Genomic DNA, 17,702 nt, shown 5'->3' with positions numbered 1-17,702 from the left:
AAAACATCAAATGTCAACACAAACAAATCTCTGAAAGCTTCAGAAACTGAACTGCTGCTCCCAAATAAAAAATTATCTGCATTATTCTTCGTTATCGATTTCTCAAATTGGTCACATTCTGAGTTTGTGGTTCTATTTCTAAACTTGGAAAAAAAACACTACGGAATATTTTAGAAGCAGTTAGAACTAAGAAGCTATTTTGTAATATGAGCAAGACAAGGCAAATATATCTTGGATCTTGTTGCTGTCCTGTAGCTTGGAGTTAGCATAATCATTATGACTAAAATAAAAATACAATCACATTTGTGCATTGCCTCAAGGATTGTGTTAACCTTAAACCTATGTTGAATTTTATCCTCTTGTATAAAGAAAAGCATCATTTGCACCACTATCTGCAAGGAAAGTATTCATGATAGAAGCATGGTTGAATTAAAAGACTGAGTTTTATTTCTAAAGTAATCTCATCCTAATCTTGAGATTCATTCAGTTTTACTTTTGAATCAAGTTTTGATAGTTTTCAGCAAGACTGCTGATTCAAAGATGCAACTGAACCATGAGAAACTCGTATTGAAGAGGAGACACAGAGAAACGGATCACAGAAACATAATTTATATCAGCTGATTATACATTGCTACTGATGGAGATATTGGAAAATGTTTCCTGGAATGTCCAAACCTCATGGTTAATTTCAGGAGAAGGCAACACTGAGGAACTGAAAGACACGCAAACATTTCTACACAAGTAATTGATAACAAATGACAAGAAAAACCACCAAAGGTGGTGTTATCCCAGATTTTAAAATGGTCCATAAATGAAACTTAGATACTTCAATGCTGATAATCTTGGCTGAAATTTTCACTCTTTTAGGAGATGTGTGAGGGTACACATGTTAGATTTTGACTAACTCTCTTCGCTGGATTACATACCAATCAATTTGTTAAGAGGTGATTAGTGAACTTTGATAAAGGTCTTAGCCTGTTGCAGTCTTCAAATGTGGTGTCCTGGCTCACCACAAACAGTGGACCAATCGGAAAGTATTGATTGCAGCTACTGGGTCCAAGAAACATCAGCCATTAATTTATAATGTAAGCATCTTAATTAGTGGTGAGTCCAATAAAGTCCCTCAGGGCCTTCTCACCCAGCACTTAGTTAGTGAGATGGTGGGAGGGTAAGTGGTGGTTAGGGAAGGGGTTCCTTCAATGGCGCAATTTGCCCTTCTTACCAACTCCAGGAAGGGAAAAAATTCACCCTTTTGTTACTGTCCTCTGTATTCATGACTAAGCTGAAAAAGGTCTGTTTTTATTTCTGGAAAGCTTATGACACCTCATTTAGTAACAATAAGGACTTAACGTACCTTGTTAAAAAGTCTTAAGGATTTTTTAAATGTATACTGAAATCCTAAAGATGCAATCATGGTCAATGAATAGAAATACAAAGACATATTTAAGTGAAATCCAGAATCTGGGGCAGCAAACAGTGGATGCAGTACTGAGATCAAGAGGGAGTAAATATACCAATTCACAATGAAAGGGAAAGTAAAAGTACTGGTTACGTGACCAGGAGGAAGAACTAGCATGAATTAGATGGCAATTAAAATGAGACAGAGAAAAGAATATCTGATATAATTTACAATAAAAGAACATACCAATATATACTGGGAATGTTAACAATAAAACTGAAATGCAGCATCAGGAGAAGACATTATATCTGTCACAGCCTCTCTCAAGAGGAGGAAGAGGGACGGCTGAAATACCTATGAAAAAACTGTGCCAAATATTACCAGGTCTTTGGGGACAGGGCTGACAGGTATTTGGGACTGTGGTATGAATCATAATTGTAGCACAATACCATCTTCTCACCTAAGGGCCAATTGAGCCACTGACGTGTCTAATTAATGGTTACTTTCTGCAGCCACTGGCATTGTACAAACAGCAAAGGGGTCCTCTGTCAAATAAACTGACTGACAGATGAACTCTGGCAGACTCCCAGTGGTTGTTGGAAGGTATTAAGCACATTTCTTGTATTAAGCACATTTCTTTTCCCCCCACATGTCCCCGCTCCTCTCTCCATCTGTTGCAATAATTGTGCCCCAACTCCATTGTGGTAACAGCTCTGCCTACCCACACCAACACCAGTCCTCACAAGATCTTGCCTGACTGGCATCAGCAACTCCAGAATCCAACTACAGAGGAACCTCAATTATCTAAATACCAATTATCTGAAAATCGGATTATCTGAAGGAGATCTCGAGGTCCCAATAGAAACATTACATCAAAGACGTGCTTCCAGCAGTGATTGTGTCTTTTGTTTACAGTGATTAAACAGGCACCGTCTCCAAATGACTGAATGCCCACCCTCTCTCTCTCCCCACACTTTCCCTGGAGTTATACAGAGGGGTGTACCCTATGCCCCCCCACATTCCCCAGATAATCTCTCCAACAGTGTCCTGTACAGGGCAAACGTGGAACCTGTCAAAACGGTGCAATAAAAAGTTGTGTATATGGCAGTGGCTATGTGTGTGTGCTTTTTGGAGACCTACCCCACAAAGGCAGCTGCAGCAGCAGCAGACTTGTTGGTGTACAGTCCAACTGCCCCAGAGAGGACAGGGGAGCAGTGTTGGACAGGGTTGGAGGGCAGGGGCAGATGGGGGGGTGCTGTTGGACAAGGTTGAGGGGGGCGGGGCAAACAAGGCGGCGGGGTTGGACGGGATTGGGGGCGTGGGGCAGTGTTGGACTCGGTTGGGGAGCGGGTGCAAGCGGGGTGGCGGATTAGACAGGGTTGGGGCTGGAGAGGAGGGTTGGATGGGGTTCTAGAGGCTGGCAGAGTGCAATGTTGGTTAGGATGGGGAGCAGAGGGCAGGGTTGGACGGGGTTCTGGGAGCGGATGGGAGGCGGTGTTGGGGGTGGGGTCTCACGTGCTTTGTGCTGGGGTCGGGGAGCGGTGTTGGAAGGGGTTTGGGGGCAGATGGGGGCGGTGTTAGATGGGGCAGTGGGGCGTTGTTGGGGGTGGGGATCTTGCATGCTGGGTGTTGCTGCTGCTAGTCTCCTGAATGGAGAGCAGACTTTAAAAACTCCGAACCCCAGAGGAAAGGCATTTAATCGATTATCCGAATGAAATAGTGCCCGCCCGTCTCGTTCGGATAATCGAGGTTCTCCTGTGTTTCATTGTCTTTTAACAACATCCACTTTTTCCAGGTGAAGTCACAGAAGCATTGACCAAAATTCCAAATGGCTCTGCGAACTAGTCAGTGATCAACCCCGGAGGCAAGTGACCACACTCGGTAGGGATAGCAGCCCCAACAGAAAGACATTTGTTGCTTAAACTTGTGGAATGGGACTCCAGGTATTGGAGATTGCTGAAGTGAAGCCTTTCCATCTCCTCTCCCAGCACAATTCAAACCTACAAACGCATTGGCAGGATCCCTCCCACTGAAACACTATTTAAGGAAGGAGGTAAATGCACTTAAGGCAGTTCAGAAGAGGTATATTAGATTGTTACTGGATATGAGTTGTTTGTCTGAAGAGGAAAAGTTTAACAAATCTCCCAATACAAGGGGCATGAACATTTCACTCCATTTTTGGGCATTATAGACCCACATATTACCTAAAAAGCAGACACTAGAGAGGTCAATTTAGCTCGACATTGCAGAACTATAGCCTGTGTTTCCTATGCATTAACCTCTCTACAGAAAGTGCAAATTTTAAAATTACCTGTTGGGTTTAGTTTAAAAAAAATCCTAAACAAGGGTAAATAAACACTTACTGAAACACAAGTCAGTTTTTATATGACTGGAGCAATTGGGTACAGTGCAGTTGACTTTCTGAAGTGCATTAAATTTGAAATCCAGCTATAAATGTCAAACTATAAAATGTGTTTTAGGATGATGCTTTTAAAATTAGCAAGGATGTAAATGGGTGGTAGCAGACAAGGCCTGAAAGGAGGGGATATAACCGGGGTCTGATGTGTTTGGATCAGGGACCCAGACCAGGAGCAACATAGGGGTCTGTGATTTCTATTGCTGACCCCAGTAGCAAAACATCTATCCATTGTACACAATGCTTTATTTTCTCTTCTATTGGACGCAATGGAAAAGCAAGCCAATTGGAATGTAAAATGGGCAATTAATTTGCTACCACACATTTTATGCCTCTGAAATCTAACGTTTCACTTCAAATCTGATCTTCAAATTTATCTGGGTTTGAAGTCTAAGTTTGATCTAGGTCAATTTGGAGTCCTGGTAGATTTGCAAAGTTGTGAAGTTTTACTGTTTCAGATAAATTTTGAATTCAGACTATATGAGAAAATAAGAAATAGGAATAATATCATTAGAATTTTGTACATTTCAATTTGATCACCTCTTTCTTTCTTTGCTTGAGAAGCGACGTTCCTATTAGTCAGCCTCTCATCATAGCATAACTTATTTATCCCATAAACCAGTCTAATGGGCATTCACTACACTATCTCCAGTATAATTTTTATCCTTCCTTAGGATGTGGAGACCAAAACAGGGCACAGAACTCCAGGTGCGGTTTCATTACATACCTGCAAAAATGTAGTGAATCACCTTTATTCCTGTCCTCCAATCATCTCATAATAAAATCCAACATCTTATTTGCCTTCATTGAGCCTGCTGTACCTACATGCCAACTTTGTATGTCCCATGTATAATTACACTCAAGTCTTTCTAAATGTTATTATTCGAAAAATAATCTTTACTATCCATTATGTCAATGTGATTAACTTCATTTTTTTTTTACAGCATTGTATCCCATCTAATATCTCATTGGCAAACTCACTTAGTCTGCTTAGCAACCAACATAATCAAAGACCCTTCTATTGTACTCTCTTCTTCCCCCTTCTGTCATATAGAAGATATAAAAGATTGAATACACTTATAAACAGATTCCCTGCTGCTATCAGACTTTTGAACAAATTTCTCAAATGTTAATCTGATCTCTCTCTCTCTGCACCTTCTCTGAAGCTGTATCACTGTATTCTGCACCCCATCTGCTACCCTGATGCACTTCGTATGGTACAATCTGCTTGTATAGCATGCAAAACAACACTATTCAGTGTATCTCGGTACATGACACAATAGTAAATCAAATTTAAACTGTTTATATCTATTTGCACTCTCTTTGTAACCTTCTCAAAGCTAATATTCTCACTTTGTGCTGTCAGCAACCTTTGTCTAAGGTGTTAAAATGAGATATGAATACCTGAGGTAAAAACAATGACTGCAGATGCTGGAAACCAGATTCTGGATTAGTGGTGCTGGAAGGGCTTTTGCCCGAATGTTGATTTCGAAGCTCGTTGGATGCTGCCTGAACTGCTGTGCTCTTCCAGCACCACTAATCCAGAATATAAATACCTGAGGCCTAGCAATGATCCCTGCAGTACTCCACTGGTTGTAGATTGCTGACTAGAAAATGCCTTTCTATCCATTAAACAATCCTCTATATAACTCAGTTGGCTGTATAACACCTCATATCTTCTGCCTTGGGACCCTCCAACCACATGAAATCAATGTTGATTTCACCAGATTCCCCATCTCTTCTCCCCCCACCATATCCCAGAACCAACCCTCCAACTTGGCACTATCTTCTTGAACTGTCCTACCTATCCGTCTTCCTTTCCACCTATCCACTCCACCTTCCGTTCCAACCTATCACCATCACTCCACTTTCATCTACCTATCGCATTCCCAGCTACCTTTCCCCCAGCCTCACATCCCTCTCATTTATCTCTCAGCCCCCTTTGGCCCCCTCACATTCCTGATGAAGAGCTTATGCTTTAAAAACCAACTCTCCTGCTCCTCAGCTGCTCCCTGACCTGCTGTGCTTTTTCAGCACAATACTTTTTGACTCTGATCTCCAGCATCTGCAGTCCTCCCTTTCTCTTGGGTGGTAGGTTTATGATGCAGACTGATACCAATGGCATGAGTTCCATTTCTACACTAACTGAGGTTACCATGAAGATTCTCCTTCTCAATCTTCCTCCTTGCCAGAGGCATGGTGACCCTCAAGTTAAACCACCAACTGATGTCTCTCTTGAATGAGGGAGCAGCTGACTGATGATTTAGTCTTTTATCCAAACACATGTATCATACCCTCTTTCTGCCCATGCCTCACTAGTTCCATGAAATTTTATTTTGCATATTCAGCTTTTGTGTGGCTCTTCATCAAATAACTTTTGGAAACCCAAGAATACTACATCTACTTGTTCTCCTTTATCTAAGCTACCAGTTGCTCAACAAAAATACATTTGTCATACACATAATTTCCTTTTCATTAAAATCATGTTGAATTTCTCCAATCATATTATGATTTTCAAAGCATATTGGCAAGGCTCCTCAATAAAAGATTCCTGATGACTGATAGACCTGTAAATTCCTAATGTAAAATTCAGTGCAACTATTCTAGAAACTAGGCAATTCTGAATAATCATAACCAATGCAGCAACATCTTTTAGAATCTTGGGATGTAGACCATTTGGTTCTGGGATTTATTATCTTTTAGTCCCTTGAGTTTCACTAATGGTTTAATTCTGCTGATAGTCATACCTCATGTTCTTAATCTTATTAGCTACTCGATAACACTTAAATCTTGTGTTCCTTTGTTATTGTAAATTGATACAAGGCTCTTCCTTCGATGTTTGAAGTAATATGGAGCTCATTGTACAGGAACCTGACAAATTGTAAATTTAACAAAAGGAGAGAGGTAGAGATAGATATTAGTTTGTATCTGATTTAGTGTCAGCTCTTGAGATATTTCTAACATGCGTGGAAAGAATGCAAATTAATTTGAATAGATCATTTCCCATTACATCAAGCCTTGTACACAAGTTACTGCTGATCAGCCATTTCTTTCCTCTCTTATAGGACACATAAACTGGCAGAACTTATTCTAGGAACAAAAGGCATTAGTCTTACTTTAGGCATTCAGTCTCATAACAATGTGGAAAATCTGAGAATATTTTCTTGCATATCAAGATCATACTTCATTTATTGTGGCAAATGAAAACAGAAGGGGTACATGGTCTGTCTCGAACTCAAATGCCTTCCTTATGCATAATTTGCCACCATTCAAGTCAGACCAGCTTGATTGTTCTGGCCCAACATAAAGGAATACAGGTGATTCCAAAGCATGCAGTACCCATTCTGTTCTGAAGGCAGTCCTATTTAACAGTGGACACAGTAGTCCTTCAAGTTTTAAAAGAAAGGAGTTAAATTTATACTTCTCTCCATACATTGGCTCTGTCACCATTGCCTGCCCTGGGGCAGCACGATGGCTCAGTGGTTAGCATTGCTGCCTCACAGCGCCAGGGACCCGGGTTCGATTCCAGCCTTAGGCAACCGTTTGTATGGAGTTTTCACATTCTCCCTGCGCCTGCATGGGTTTCCTCTGGGTGCTCCAAAGATGTGCAGGTTCGGTGAATTAGCCATGCAAAATTGCCCTTGGTGTTCAGGAATATGTAGGGTAGGTGCATTAGTCAGGGGTAAATTTAGAGTAATAGGGTAGGGCAATGGGTCTGGGTGGGTTACTCTTTGGAGGGTCTGTGTAGATTTGTTGGTCCAAAGGACCTGTTTCCACAATGTGGGGATTCTATATTCCATGAGCCACTAACCCCTTCCAATAATCACCACACCATTGTGGCTTGGAGCCAGATACATTAGGACTGAGGATGGAAGCTTCTGGTGTTGTCAGGTTGTTCGTTCGCTGGATCAGAAGTTGGCCAAAGCTTGCAGCTCAGCTATGTGATAGTGCCATAGAGGAGTCAATTAGTGTTGTTGCAAGATCATGACGGCTGAAGTTTAAGGTAATGGGGTGTGATTTGGGTGATGTTTGGGATGCAGTTTCTGATGATGGGGTTTATGAGGATAGGGGGCTTGGACTCCCAGTGGACTCCTCCCTGCTTGATACCCATCTCTTCAATCAGGTAGTATATGGAGGGCCAGTCCACCCTCCCCGACTGACATGTTATCCTCACTTATTGTATAGGTCAGAGTGGTGCTGGAAAAGCACAACAGGTCAGGCAGCATCCGAGGAGCAGGAAAATCGATGTTTCGGGCAAAAGCCCTTCATCAGGAATAGAGGCAGGGAGCCTCCAGGGTGGAGAGATAAATGGGGATGGGGGGAGGGGGGAGTGGGGTGTGCGGTGGCTGAGGAGAAGGTAGCAAAGAGTACAATAGGTGAATGGGGGTGGGGATAGAGGTGATTAGTCAATAAGTGAGGACCTGTCATTCAGGCCATTGTTTGGTGAGCCCAACCAAAGGTGGATTAATCTCCGCAGTACTGGGAAAAGTCCTTTAAAAGGGGCAATTAATTGACCACACAAAAATTTTAAGGGGCAGCAGGGCAGGAAAATTAAGCATGGACTCTCCCACTCAGAATTCATTACTGGTGGAAACAGGAAGGCCATCTGGTACATCCCTATCCTAATACTGTCTTCTCACTTCCAGCAGCTCAAAACTCTTGGTCTCAGGCTCTTCTCAGAGATTTCCTGCAGGCCTGATTAGCATATTATAAACCTGACTTTGTATGTTAGGAGACTCACCAGGCAGCTGGTATTCTGACTAAAAGGAGGTATATACAAGATTCCTGCTCAGATGAAGTATCAAAGGTCTAAAGCTTATCATTGTCTTAAATGTTCCCACAAAGTTAAAGACCAGCTTCTTTGATCCAAGATTTTCTCATTGTGGGATTTTGCTTGACTCCAGATACAATGATCAATTAAGTGGTCTTGCAATCTTGATTGGGAGAGTCTACACTCATGTTGAGATCAATGAACAACAGACTATGGCCCCACTGCACAATATTCATTGATCAGAGGATTCAGAATCTCATAGTTAAAAAATCACACAAGTTATAGTCCAACAGGTTTATTTGGAAGCACTAGCTTTCAGAACGCTGCTCCTACAGCAGGTGGTTATAGAGTGTAAGATCATAAGACACAGAATTTATAGCAAAAGTTTACAGTGTGATGTAACTGAAATTGTATATTGAAAAAGATCTGGATTGTTTGTTAAGATTAGATTAGATTCCCTACAGTGTGGAAACAGGCCTTTCAGCCCAACCAATCCACACCGACTCTCCGAAGAGTAACCCACCCAGATCCATTTCCCTCTGACTAATGCACTAACACAATGGGCAATTTAGCATGGCCAATTCACCTGGCCTGCATGAGGAAACCCTCGCAGACACAGGGAGAATGTGTAAACTCCACACAGACAGTCACCCGAGGCTGGGATCGAACCTATGACCCTGGCACTGTGAGACAGCAGTGCTAACCACTGAGCCACTGTGTTGCCCCTTAAGTCTCTCATCTTTTAGAATGAACATGTTGGTCTGGACTATAACCTAGCCTTGTGTGATTTTTAACTTTGTATACCCCAGTCCAACACCAGCATCTTCAAATCAGAATCTCAAAATTATTTTAAAAAGACATCAAAGACATTACATTTTGAGGCCACCAGGATACATATCAGACTCTAACGCATTAAGTAGCACATGACACAACATAACTGCATCTGCAGTTCAGTCCTTCAGTTTTGAGGGATGTTGTAAAACTTCAACAGAAGTAACGATCAGGACAGACATCAAAACTAATGGACTTATATCAGTGGTATGGGCTCCCAAACTTTACAAATGCAATGCAAATCCATGGAGTAGTCTCATGTGCATTGTCAAGACCGATAGAAACTTGGAGAATTGAAAGACCCAAGTAAAAAGGCATTTTTATCTTCTATAGCTCCTATAAATCCCAATTGGAATTGCTCCTATCCAAGATTTATTTGTAATGTTTTGGAAACCATCAGAAGCACACGTTGAAATTCACGCCAACAGTTAGCTGGTATGTTTTCCTGAAGTCTTATAGCACCATGTTTTGGCAAATTTTCTCAAGAACATCCCTCACCAGTCATGCCTCGCAATTAGCCATATGAAGCTAAAAATAGAATAAGTGGAAATCCCAGGAAGCTGTACTGAGTTGTCACTGACAACAATAAGTCCATTCATTCTCCAGTCTTGGGCATGACCGAAATTTAGGAACAAACTATCTTTTGCAAAAACGTCATTTACATGAGTCACTGCCCAGTGATGTGGGCTTTCACTTATCACATACTTGCTTTCAAAAAGAGTGTAGTTTATATTTCTAAAGCTATACTCTGGGAAATGTTTTCAAAAATCTTGTTAATTACTAAGCCCTCTCATTATTCATACATAATGCATCAGCATATCATCATCCTGCATTCTCACCAGATTTTATACCGCAGCAGGCCCAGGACACATTGTTTGTAATTGAACAGAAAAGGCTTTGTCAAGGGCAACTAGGGATGGGCAATAAATGCTGGCCAGCTAGGGATGCCCACATCCCATAAATGATTAAAAGAAAATTCTTCATTACCTGATATTGAATCAGTCAGCATTATAATGCAGGTCAAAAATACATTCCCCTTAAACAAGAATAGTTACATGTGAACAATGTCTTGACAAATGCAGTATGCATTTAGTATCTCAAAGAGAAGAACAAAGGTCAAGTCTATCAACATGGCAGTTGCTCTTCAAATTAGCAAATCACTGTACACAAATTCAACCTCTGTTGTTCAATCGTCTTTTTAAAAGGTCCAAATTGACATTTCTTGTAATGTGAATCGAACCTAACAAATTTGTGGTTCTGGTTTGGACCTTTGCCTATTGGAAATGCATATAAAGAAAGAACAAAACTGTAGGCCACTTAACCCCTTAAGGTTAAAAACAAGGACTGCAGATGCTGGAAACCAGAGTCTAGATTAGAGTGGTGCTGGAAAAGAACAGCAGGTCAGGCAGCGTCCGATGAGCAGGAAAATCATCATTTTGGGCAACAGCTCTATTCCTGATGGAAGGGCTTTTGCCCGAAACGTCGATTTTCCTGTTCCTCGGATGCTGCCTGACCTGCTGTGCTTTTCCAGCACCACTCTAATCTAGACACTTAACCCATTAAGCCTATTCTACCATTCAAAAAGATCATGATATATTCACCTTAACTCCATGTGCTAATTTCTCCTTGTAACTTAACTCTTCGAAACTGGGTGGTATTCTGATAAAACTATCTTGCTCTCCAACCTTAACTAATCCTTCTCAAAAGTACTGTATAGATACAAATCATTGCTGTTATGTGGACTAGTTATGTAACAGAACAAAGTGCTGGCAAATTGAGAATCATATGTGGAAGTGTAAAATTATCCACTTTGGTAGGAAAATGAAAAAGCAGAATTTTTTTTCAAGGGTGAAATACTGGTAAGCATTCAACGTTGGGGTGAATTATGGAGGTTCTTGCATTGGGATCTCAAACGTTAGAATGCAGATACAGCAGGCATGTGGGTTGGTGGTCTCAGTGGCAATTAGGTGAGGAAATAGGGTAATGTGTATGTGATGGGTATCAGTTTTGTGGATTCAAGATTAGGGAAGGTCAAGGAGTTAGGTCTTGGAAGGCAAAGTTGGAGAGTATATGCAGGTTAATCTGATCAGGGACATTCATGTCCAGCCAAGGTGTCAGTGATAGGAATTCAGATGTGGAGGAAGTTGGGCAAATAGGCATTGGCTAGGTTGGTGGTTGGGACAGAGATAGGATGAGGGATGTTAAGGCAGGAGAGAGAGGGGCTATGTCACATCCATGATGGGATTTGGGAATCAGTGATAGGTTTGGATGTTAGATTTAACCCTCTAACTTTTTCTAGGTAACTATTAAGCTTAACTCAGTCTGAATCCTCCAAAGTCTTCACTCCAACTTCAAGGAAGGGAATTTATCAGATAGTTTTAGACACTGAGTAATTGGCTGAAAGAGATATCAACTGCTGAGGTAATTGCTGTAGCCTCAGCCATGTCAGGACTTATGCACAGCACTGCATTCATTGCTGCAACAATCATCTCCCCATTGGAACATTTGGGCGAATTTTAATGTTTACATACTATGAATTTAAAATACCTATGATATTAACATTGTTTAAACATAACATAAATGGTCTTTATTAGACACAATGATTCTGAAAATAAAGTTAAGAATCACACAACACCAGGTTATAGTCCAACAGGTTTAATTGGAAGCACTAGCTTTCAGAGTGCTGCTCCTTCATCAGCTGGTCGTCAACCACCTGATGAAGGAGCGATGCTCCGAAAGCTAGTGCTTCCAATTAAACCTGTTGGACTATAACCTGGTATTGTGTGATTCTTAACTTTGTACACCCCAGTCCAAAACTGGCATCTCCAAATCATGAAAATAAAGTCATTTTTAGTTTTCTGATTCTAAAAAGGAACACTGCAGCCTTGGTTCTATCAAAAATGAAACAGGACCTCTCCAGATGCACATCTGTAAGGATCCTTCCTGGTTTATACTGAGACAAAAGTGAGAACATTATCCTGTATTGAGTTCCTTGTTTCTTTGTGGGATTTTGTCAGTTACCTTTTATGACCCATACCACAGGATTGTTTTTAAGACAATGAAATATTTCTCTTCACAGATTTATTGAATTTCCTTTTGAAGACCACTGTTCAATCTGAATCAACAACTCTTTCAGGCAATGCATTCCAGGTTACAGCAACTTAGTATATGTTACTCTTTTCCCCTTTTATCCCCTCATGTTCTTTTGCACAATCACTTTAAATCTGCTCATTCCAGTTGACTACCCTTGTGTAAACAGTGCAACTATACTCTCCATGCCCAGATAAGATCACTAACACATTTAAAAAGAGCACTGGTATGAATATCATTGAAGAACATCACTGAATATTTCCTACTAGTTGGAAAGACAACGAGCAACTACTGTGTCCACAAAGTTGCTGGATCTTTAACGCCCTTAAAATTTTATGCTTCAATATTACTAAAAGATCTATTGTGTAACACTTTATCAAATGCCTTTTGAAAATTCATAAAAATTGCACCAACTGCATTAACCTTATCAAAAGGTTACCAGTGCTCACAAAGGAAGAATTGGTCAACTGGCTGGCATAAATCCATCAACAATTACAGAGTGCCACTAAAAAGGTTTCACAGCATATTTTGACATGATTTCACTGAAAGAGAGGGAACATAAATGGGAGAGAAAATTAAAGAGGTAGACTTTGTTCTACCTCAATACTTAAAGAATGATTTTTTTTTACAATTTCAAAGTGATTTGAACTAAATGTCACCTTGTTAAGTCACTTAATGTATTTAAGACAAAGATAAATAGGTTCTTGGTTGGTAAAGGAATCAATAGCTAAAGGGAGAAGGCAGGAGAATGAGGTTGAGAAACAAATCAGCTACAACTGAATGGCAGAGTAGACTCAAAGAACTGAATGGCCTAATTCTGCTTCTGTCTTCTAATCTTATGTTAAAGATACTGAAAAACCAAATTATGTAGACATTAGAGTCATACAGTCCTAGAGATGTACAGCATGGAAACAGACCCTTCGGTCCAACCCGTCCATGCCGACCAGATATCCCAACCCAATCTAGTCCCACCTGCCAGCACCCGGCCCATATCCCTCCAAACCCTTCCTATTCATATACCCATCCAAATGCCTCTTAAATGTTGCAATTGTACCAGCTTCCACCACATCCTCTGGCAGCTCATTCCATATATGTACCACCCTCTGCGAGAAAAAGTTGCCCCTGAGGTCTCTTTTATATCTTTCCCCTCTCACCCTAAACCTATGCCCTCTAGTTCTGGACTCCCTGACCCAAGGGAAAAGACTTTGTCTATTTATCCTATTCATGCCCCTCATAATTTTGTAAACCTCTATAAGGTCACCCCTCAGCCTCCGACGCTCCAGGGAAAACAGCCCCAGCCTGTTCAGCCTCTCCCTGTAGCTCAGATCCTCCAACCCTGGCAACATCCTTGTAAATCTTTTCTGAACCCTTTCAAGCTTCACACTATCTTTCCGATAGGAAGGAGACCAGAATTGCATACAATATTCTAACAGTGGCCTAACCAGTGGCCTAACAATGCCGCAACATGATTAGATTAGATTAGATTACTTACAGTGTGGAAACAGACCCTTCGGCCCAACAAGTCCACACCGCCCCGCCGAAGCGCAACCCACCCATACCCCTACATTTACCCCTTACCTAACACTACGGGCAATTTAGCATGGCCAATTCACCTGACCTGCACATCTTTGTGATTGTGGGAGGAAACCGGAGCACCCGAAGGAAACCCACGCAGACACGGGGAGAATGTGCAAACTCCACACAGTCAGTCGCCTGAGGCGGGAATTGAACCCGGGTCTCTGGCGCTGTGAGGCAGCAGTGCTAACCACTGTGCCACCGTGCCGCCCAACTCCTGTACTCAATACTCTGACCAATAAAGGAAAGCATACCAAACGCCTTCTTCACTATCCTATCTACCTGCGACACCACTTTCAAGGAGCTATGAACCTGCACTCCAAGGTCTCTTTGTTCAGCAACACCTTTAGGACCTTACCATTAAGTGTATAAGTCCTGCTAAGATTTGCTTTCCCAAAATGCAGCACCTCGCATTTATCTGAATTAAACTCCATCTGCCACTTCTCAGCCCATTGGCCCATCTGGTCCAGATCCCGTTGTAATCTGAGGTGACCCTCTTCTCTGTCCACTACACCTCCAATTTTGGTGTCATCTGCAAACTTACTAACTGTACCTATTATGCTCGCATCCATCCAAATAATTTATGTAAATAACAAAAAGTAGAAGGCCCAGCACTGATCCTTGTGGCACTCCACTGGTCTCAGGCCTTCAGTCTGAAAAACAACCCTACACCACCACCCTCTGTCTTCTACCATTTGAGCCAGTTCTGTATCCAAATGGCTAGTTCTCCCTGTATTCCATGAGATCTAACCTTGCTAATCAGTCTCCCATGGGGAACCTTGTCGAACACCTTACTGAAGTCCATATAGATCACACCTACTGCTCTGCCCTCATCAATCCTCATTGTTACTACTTCAAAAAACTCAATCAAGTTTGTGAGACATGATTTCCCATGCACAAAGCCATGTTGACTATCCCGAATCAGTCCTTGCCTTTCCAAATACATGTACATCCTGTCCCTCAGGATTCCCTCCGACAACTTGCCCACCACCAAGTTCAGGCTCACTGCTCTATAGTTCCCTGGCTTGTCTTCACTGCCCTTCTTAAACAGTGCCACCACGTTTGCCAACCTCCAGTCTTCCGGCACCTCACCTGTGACTATCGAAGATACAAACATCTCCACAAGAGGCCCAGCAATCACTTCTCTAGCTTCCCACAGAGTTCTTGGGTACATCTGATCAGGTCCTGGGGATTTATCCACCTATAACCGTTTCAAGACATCCATCACTTCCTCCTCTGTAATCTAGACATTTTGCAAGATGTCACCATCTATTTCCCTACAGTCTATATCTTCCATATCCTTTTCCACAGTAAATACTGATGCAAAATATTCATTTAGTATCTCCCCCATTTTCTGTGGCTCCACACAAAGGCCGCCTTGCTGATCTTTGAGGGGCCCTATTCTCTCCCTAGTTACCCTTTTGTCCTTAATATATTTGTAAACACCCTTCGGATTCTCCTTAATTCTATTTGCCAAAGCTATCTCATGTCCCCGTTTTGCCCTTCTGATTTCTCGTTTAAGTATACTCCTACTCTCTTTATACTCTTCTAAGGATTCACTCTATCTATCCTGTCTATACTTGACATATGCTTCCTTTTTCTTAACCAAACCCTCAATTTCATTAGTCATCCAGCATTCCCTATAGTTACCAGCCTTCCCTTTAACCCTGACAGGAATATACTTTCTCTGAATTCTTGTTATCTCATTTCTGAAGGCTTCCCATTTTTCAGCCGTCCCTTTACCTGTGAACGTCTGCCTCCAATCAGCTTTCGAAGGTTCTTGCCTAATACCGTCAAAATTGGCTTTCTCCAATTTAGAACTTCAACTTTTAGATCTGGTCTATCCTTTTCCATCACTATTTTAAAACGAATAGAATTATGGTCGCTGGCCCCAAAGTGCTCCCCACTGACACCTCAGTCACCTGCCCTACCTTATTTCCCAAGAGTAGGTCAAGTTTTGCACCTTCTCTAGTAGGTACATCCAGATACTGAATCAGAAAGTTGTCTTGTACACACTTAACAAATTCCTGTCCATCTAAACCTTTAACACGATGGCAGTCCCAGTCGATGTTTGGAAAGTTAAAATCCCCTACCATAACTACCCTATTATTCTTACAGATAGCTGAGATCTCCTTACAAGTTTGTTTCTCAATTTCCCTCTGACTATTGGGGGGGTCTATAATACAATCCCAATAAGATGATCATCCCTTTCTTATTTCTCAGTTCCACCCAAATAACTTCCCTGGATGTATTTCAGGAATATCCTCCCTCAGCACAGCTGTAATGCTATCCCTTATCAAAAATGCCACTCCTCCTCCTCTCTTGCCTCCCTTTCTATCCTTCCTGTAGCATTTGTATCCTGGAACATTAAGCTGCCAGTCTTGCCCATCCCTGAGCCATATTTCCGTAATTGCTATGATATCCCAGTCCCATGTTGCTAACCATGCCCTGAGTTCATCTGCCTTCCCTGTTAGGTCCCTTACATTGAAATAAATGCAGTTTAATTTATTAGTCCTACCTTGTCCCTGCCTGCCCTGACTGTTTGACTCACTTCTGTTCTCAGCTGTACATCTCAGATCGATCTCTTTCCTCACTATCTCCCAGGTTCCCACCCCCCCCCCCCTCCCCCACCTTACTACTTTAAATCCTCTCTAGCAGTTCTAGCTAATTTCCCTGCCAGTATATTAGTCCCCTTCCAATTTAGGTGCAATCCGTCCTTCTTGTACAGGTCACTTCTACCCCAAAAGAGATTCCAATGGTCCAAAAATGTGAATCCTTCTCCCATACACCAGCTCCTCAACCATGCATTCATCTTCTCTATCCTCTTAATCCTGCCCTCACTAGCTCGTAGCACTGGGAGTAATCCAAATATTACTACTCTTGAGGACCTCCTTTTTAAATTTCTGCCTCACTCTGTGTAATCTCCCTTCAGAATCTCAATCTTTTCCCTTCCAATGTTGTTGGTTCCAATGTGGACAATGACCTCCTGCTGGCCCCTCTCCCCCATCAGAACATTCTGCACCCTCTCTGAGACATCCTTGATCCTAGCACCAGGGAAACAACACCCCATTCTGCTTTTTCTCTGCTGGCCACAGAAATGTCTGTCTGTACCTCTGACTACAGAATTCCCTAACACAATTGATCTCTTGGAAGCCGACGTACCCCTCATTGCACTAGAGCCAGTCTCAATACCAGAAACATGGCTGTTCGTGCTACGTTCCCCTGAGAATCCATCACCCCCTACATTTTCCAAAACAGCATATCTGTTTGAAATGGGTATATCCACAAAAGACTCCTGCACTAGCTGCCTACTTCTCTTACCCTTCCTGGAGTTAACCCATCTATTGACTATATCTGAGACTCCCTCCCCCCCTCTTACTATAACTGCCATCCATCACATACTGTTGCTGTTGCAAATTCCTCATCGCTTCTAACTGTCTCTCCAACTGATCCACTCGATCTGATATGGTTCACATCCAACAGCGTTTATGGCAGATATAATCCGCAGTAACCCTTAAATTCTCTTTAAACTCCACATCCGACAAGAAGTACTTATCACTGCAAAGGCCATTTTTGCTCCTTCACAATCTACAGACCCAAAAAATAACACCGTCTTATTC

General features: G+C 41.9%; 1 protein-coding gene across 1 annotated transcript in view; it reads right to left on the bottom strand.

The window, feature by feature from the left end:
* gap43 (growth associated protein 43) overlaps nt 1-17,702 on the bottom strand; it is a 283,459-nt gene that overhangs the window by 97,292 nt on the left and 168,465 nt on the right. The gene's annotated exons all lie outside the window — the stretch shown is intronic.

Source organism: Chiloscyllium plagiosum, unplaced genomic scaffold, assembly GCF_037043375.1.
Source record: "Chiloscyllium plagiosum isolate Xiang-an unplaced genomic scaffold, Cpla_swu_hap1 HiC_scaffold_12, whole genome shotgun sequence".
Classification (NCBI taxonomy): domain Eukaryota; kingdom Metazoa; phylum Chordata; class Chondrichthyes; order Orectolobiformes; family Hemiscylliidae; genus Chiloscyllium; species Chiloscyllium plagiosum.
This window is presented reverse-complemented; position numbering and strand designations above follow the sequence as displayed.